The sequence below is a fragment of the Chiloscyllium punctatum genome, chromosome 17 (genome assembly GCF_047496795.1).
Source record: "Chiloscyllium punctatum isolate Juve2018m chromosome 17, sChiPun1.3, whole genome shotgun sequence".
NCBI lineage: Eukaryota > Metazoa > Chordata > Chondrichthyes > Orectolobiformes > Hemiscylliidae > Chiloscyllium > Chiloscyllium punctatum.
Window position 1 is genome coordinate 53,629,918 of NC_092755.1, and position 6,747 is coordinate 53,636,664.

Consider the following 6,747-nt stretch of genomic DNA (forward strand, 5'->3'; position numbering starts at 1 on the left):
GCCTCCTCGCATTCCCGGATGTCCGACCCTACGTGACCTTCTTTTGCCCGTGAAACGGAGCATCACGTGACTGCCTCACACTCTTCCGGGCGCGAAACGGAATGTCACATGACCGTCCCCTGCGTGGGTTACACAGCGTCTCCACAGGCTTCTGAATGCTGAATACATTCACAGTCACAGCCAGCCTTCTGTTTTTCAAGTAAGCCATATATTTACATGAGAGAGGGTCATGTCTTTTTGTGGCAAGTTGGTATTCATGTATCCTGGTGGCTAGTTTTCTGCCTGTTTGTCCAATGTAGTGTTTGTTACAGTCCTTGCATGGTATTTTGTAAATGACATTAGTTTTGCTCATTGTCTGTATAGAGTCTTTCAAATTCATTAGCTGCTGTTATAGTGTGTTGGTGGGTTTGTGGGTTACCATGATGCCAAGGGGTCTGAGTAGTCTGGCAATCATTTCCGAGGTGTCTTTGATGTAGGGGAAAGTGGCTAGGGTTTCTTGATGTGTTTTGTCTGCTTGTTTGTTGTTCCCCTGTGCTGCAGTGTGTGTTGGCTCGTTGAAATAATGTTCTGATGCAGCTTTGTTTGTGGGTGTTGGGATGATTGCTTCTGTAATTCAATATTTGGTCTGTATGTGTTGTTTTCCGACAGACTTTGGTTTGAAGTTCCCCATTGGCTGTTTGCTCTACGGCGACATCTAGGAATGGCAGTTTGTTGTTGTTTTCCTCCTCTTTAGTGAATTTTATGCCAGTAAGGGTATTATTGATGGTCTCGAAGGTTTCCTCTAACTTGTTTTATTTAGTGATGACAAAGATGTAATCCACGTAGCGGACCCAGAGTTTGGGTTGGACGGTTGGCAGAGCTGTTTGCACAAGTCTCTGCATTACTGCCTCTGCTAAGAACCCTGATATCAGAGATCCCATAGGTGTTCCATTGGTTTGTCTGTAGGTTTTGTTGTTGAAGGTGAAGTGGGTGGTAAGGCATATGTCCACTAGCTTGATGGTATTCTCCTTGTTGATGAAGTTAGTGGTGTTTGGGTCTTGGGTCTTTGGGTCTTCTAATAGTGTAGTCAGTGTTTCTTTGGCCAGGTTAATGTTTCTGTGACAAAAATGATCATCAATTTGTCACTTAATCTCTTGTGAGCTCCTTTGTTATTCCGAATTTTCACATCTTCCATACTCATTGAAAACACATCAGCTCAGCGAACGAATCCACAACCCGAGCTACAAATCATTTGAAAAAGCAAACGCACTACTTACAGATACCAACACTTACCAACAAGTGGCGATAGACCCAACCCCCCCCCCCAACTAGACAACCGATTCATAGCCCTACTCAAAAGAACTTCAGAAATCTGGACAAATAAATAAGACCGACTTCCAAAAAATGAAACCAGATGGATCCAACACACCATGCTTCTATGGATTATTCCAAATTCACAAAACGGGAGCCCCCCTCAGACCCATAGTCTCACTGCCTGGAAACACCAATTTACAGATTAGCCAAGGAGCTAAACGAAAGACTAAAATACTTCGTAGAAGCTCACGCCATTCCATCCACTCCACTCAAGAATTCCAGAAGACCATCAAAGACACTAAGATAGAAGAGGATGAAATAATGGTATCCTTTGATGTAACAGCCCTGTTTACTTCAATCAACATTAACACCCCTCTATCACTAGTATCCTCACACACGGATGAGAAAGGACACCACTTCGACAGGGACAACATATCCATCCTAGGACAAGCCAAACAAAGACACGCACAAGAATTCCTAGAAGCATGGCATTCCAACTGGAACTCTATCAACAAACACATCGAGTTAGACCCCATCTGGCACCCCCTGAGAAAAGGAACAGGAAGTGACTTCACCTCAGGAAATGACATCACCAACCCAAAGAAACCTAAACATATAAATAGAAAGCAGGACTTTTCAGCATTGCTTCGCCTGAGGCCCACTGAAGATGTTACCTAGTAAGGTATTGAAACATCCGGAAATTAACCTTGTAGCTCAGCGAGCAATCCTCCGTCCAAAACCTCAACCTAAACTACAAATCATCTCAAAACATGCTATGACAAATGCTGTCAGATGGACCTTTAGCAGTGGCAGAGAAATATTTTTTTAAAAAAACCTCAAGATCTACAGGGCTAGGTGGTGAGTGTATACAGAAAATGTGACATTTCTGGTATTGCTAGGATCTGTGGGTTTTTATCAGCAACTTCTATATACTAGCATGTTGAGAAATTGAGTGCAATCACTATCAAACCATTGGAAATCTCCTTTTCATTTTACAGGAAGAAAAGATATGTAGTCCATAATCCACCTTTAAAACAAATCACATGATTTTCAACATACAAGGCCTCCAACTGCATAAAGGAAGTTAACAATGATCAGGCCTTTCTTAACAATAAAACTCAAATTAGTTACTGGGCAATCTAGCGTTAAAAGCTATTTCAATCATCAGTAGCTATGTTTAGTATGTAATAATTCTACAGTTTTCTCACATTCCAGACAGGATTGTTTAGTGAAGAGTAATTGATTGACTGTGGTTATAATCTCTAAACTTCCTAGGACTAGTGTAAATGTTTGGGAGAAGATTTGTAGCTCGGGTGCTCGTTGTTGTGGTTCTGTTCGCCGAGCTGGGAATTTGTGTTGCAAACGTTTCGTCCCCTGTCTAGGTGACATCCTCAGTGCTTGGGAGCCTCCTGTGAAGCGCTTCTGTGATCTTTCCTCCGGCATTTATAGTGGCCTGTCTCTGCGGCTTCCAGTTGTCAGTTCCAGCTGTCCGCTGCAGTGGGCGGTATATTGGATCCAGGTCGATGTATTTGTGATAGAAACTGTGGATGAGTGCCATGCCTCTAGGAATTCCCTGGCTGTTCTCTGTTTGGCTTGCCCGATAATAGTAGTGTTGTCCCAGTCGAATTCATGTTGCTTGTCATCTGCGTGTGTGGCTATTAAGGATAGCTGGTCGTGTCGTTTCGTGGCTAGTTGGTGTTCATGGATACGGATCAACTAGCCACCAACTAGCCACGAAACGACATGACCAGCTATCCTTAATAGCCACACACGCAGATGACAAGCAACATGAATTCGACTGGGACAACACTACTATTATCGGGCAAGCCAAACAGAGAACAGCCAGGGAATTCCTAGAGGCATGGCACTCATCCACAGTTTCTATCACAAATACATCGACCTGGATCCAATATACCGGCCACTGCAGCGGACAGCTGGAACTGACAACTGGAAGCAGCAGGTACAAATCACTATAAATGCTGGAGGAAACATCACAGAATCGCTTCACAGGAGGCTCCCAAGCACTGAGGATGTCACCTAGACAGGGGACGAAACGTTTGCAACACAAATTCCCAGCTCGGCAAACAGAACCACAACAACTAGTGTAAATATTAAATGGAAGTTAACATACATTTTATTCAGAAGTTAAATAAGCTGATTTTAAAAAAACCCAATACGTTTCCTGGTCTGGTTTTCATTATGCATTTTAACATGCAGACTGTATGTGAAAAAGCTGAACTGTTCTGTGCATGTACCTGTTGTGTCCAACATAACTTGTAATTCAGCAAAAGGAACAGGAATCTAAGATTTATTTTACAAAAATCATTGACTAAGCTGTGTTGTCAGGAGATGTACATTCACTTCACAGCAGGATCTCTCAATGGCAATCTGAGCTAATTTCTTCTGCCTCACAGACAGACAAATTCTATTTCTCAAACTTTTATTAAGGTTGAGATAAGTTACTTCCAGGAATGCTTCTCAATCTGTATGGCTCAGGTCTTCACTACATTTTTGCGGAGTTGAGTCAATCATACATTACAAAATGTATGTTTTGTAACCTATTAGTATTGAAATTTACTCTCAAATTTGTACATTTTTACATGTTCTTCAAGTAATCAACAAGTCGGCCGTTGGTGACCAGAATGGTGTATAATCTTGAGATGACAGATGTTGTTATGCTGCAAATCATAGATATAGACAGGCTCCTATTGATCAAAGCCATTGTTTTACCTTTTAATGTGGTAAATGAATGAAAATGTGATTTAGTAATTTATATGCAGGGTATGTAAAGCACTTGTCTTCCCATCAGTGAAATAAAGACTGAAATATTGACTAGAACCTTGCATTGAGTGTTGATTTAAAATACTCCACAACAAATTTCAATCTGTAAGTGCACAGACTATTCTGTCAACCTTGCTGTTATTCATTGTGAAGTCCACAAAATATACTCCATGTGCATTTTTTCCCTCAAAAGAACTATTTTTGCTTCAAAATTAATGAGGTGCTACTATTTCTATTAGCTGCAAGTTCTTATCCAAGTCTCACACCATACTTTTGTTTTCAAACGTGTCACTAATCCTCCGCTGTTGTTCAGTCAAATTCCTAGGATTGCCTTCCTGGGAGATCCACGTGTACGAGAACATGCTTACAGCACCATGAAAGTACCCACACCCAGCTAGACTGCAACTGTTGATCACCACCACCACCTTCTCAAAGGATGATTAAGGATGGCAATGAATTCTGACTTTGCCAGCAGCACTCTCACCCATAAAAGAATAATTTAAAAAACCCAACATTTTGGAATAAAATGAGAATTCTACAATAATAGTAACATTAAACAAAATAATTTTACTATGAAGAACAGATCAATCATTTATCAATAAAAATTATGCTTTGCAACTTCCGCTGAAGGGACCATTAGGGTTATTCCATATATCTAGACAATCATCCTGCCAAGTGGGGAGTTTTCCATCACACTCCTGACTTGTGCCTTGTAGATGATAGGACAAGCTTTGGGGAGTCAGGAGATGAATTATTTACTGCAGTATTCTTAGCCTCAGACTTAGATTTTTAGTCACTGCATTTATATAGTGAGTCCAGTTGAGCTTCTGATCATAGGTAACTCCAGGATGGTAAAAGTGAGGGACTTAGTGATGGTAATACAACTGAATGTCAAGGGGCAGTGGACTTGTGAATACTACTCAGATCTCACTTCAAAGCTGCAAACATAAGCAGGTAAGGACAGTTTTATCTTTCAACAAGGAAGAATTTACAATAAAGGCTTAGTTTACATTGGAGCTGAAGAATCCTTTGCCCCTTCATCCCACAAAATTTCCTTACCCAAAATATCCTTTTTCCAGAGAGGGTCTGTTTGCCTGCTTTAGCTGCCTTCTCCTCACCCTTGACACCTGTTGTGGAGATCCTCTCACAATTGATCCATGGGAAGGACTGGGTATCTTCCAAAGAAGACATAGTGTAGACAATTTTTATTTTTTATGTTCGCTCACTAGATACTGTTGCTGATATCTATTATCCAATTCTAATTGCACAGAGGGCTGTTTAGAGTCAGCCATGTTGCTGAGAGTCTAGCATTACATGTAGATAAGGTTGGCAAATTTCCTTCCCGAGGTCATTAGTTCAATCAGGTGGCTTCCACAACAATCACCATGAGGCTAACTTTCTCCACCCACCTCCCAGATTCTTTAATTGAAATTACATTTCACCTCCCACCATGGTGGGATTTGAAACCCTGCCTCCAGAATTTTAACCTGTGGTTCTGGGTTACAAATGCAATGATTAGATTATTTTGCAGTGCCCAACAAGTCCACACCGACCCGCCGAAGCGCAACCCACCCATACCCCGACATTTACCCCTTACCTAACACTATGGGCAATTTAGCATAGCCAATTCACCTGACCTGCACATCTTTGGACTGTGGGAGGAAACCGGAGCATCCGGAGGAAACCCACGCAGACACGGGGAGAAAGTGCAAACTCCACACAGTCAGTCGCCTGAGGCGGGAATTGAACCCGGGTCTCTGGCGCTGTGAGGCAGCAGTGCTAACCACTGTGCCACCATGCCGTGATGCTACCACCTCCCATATGGCTGAGTGTGGGAAGCTATTGCAGGCATAATCCAGAAGATATTCAGGCCACTTTTGTTTCCTGTCAAGACGCAAGGTGTGCAAATGGTCATGCAGAGTTTGGTTCAATTGTTCACATTGACCATTACCCTCTTGGTAATCACGATCTGTGGGTTTTGGCTATGCATAGACTTTGCAAAGCTCCTGTAAGATCTTGCTCTCAAGGTTGCACCCCCTATGAATCCAACATGGACAATGACCAAAACAGACAAAACCTAGCACATATTAACTTTGTGGCTACAGGCATTTTGGATATTGTTGGGAATGGCCTGTGTGAACATGGTGAAGAGATCCATGTGTACGAGAACGAGCTCAATCCTATTACTATTGGGGTCAAGAACCATAAAATCCATTACAAAAGCCTCTAGAGTCTCATAGTGAACCGAACCGCTCACAATTTTAACAGTGGTCATTAATGTGAGCAGCCATCCTGGGTCAGTAACCATCATTGTCTATTCAGGTCAACTGTCTTTTCTAACACCATCTATTGTTGGAGTTACCAGCACAATTGCTCAAGCTCCTCTGCTCAGCTGATACCAACGCTTAACACTTTAGGCTGTCGAGAAGGATAAGTTGCTTCATCTCTCTCCCCTTGTCTAAACAAGCTGAAAGAGTAATCCATCCTCCCCCTGATTTTCTTCCAGAACTGCAATAGTTTCCATGTCTCAGGCTGGGTTTGTCAATGTTGGGTCTCCCAGTTACGTGTAGTCTTCTGAACTCCACATCAATCAGACAAAGCTGTCTGAGGTTCTACTTTGTCCAGCTGACCAGGGATGGGTTTTCTCCCCGGTCAGGCTTCTAAAGGCATCAG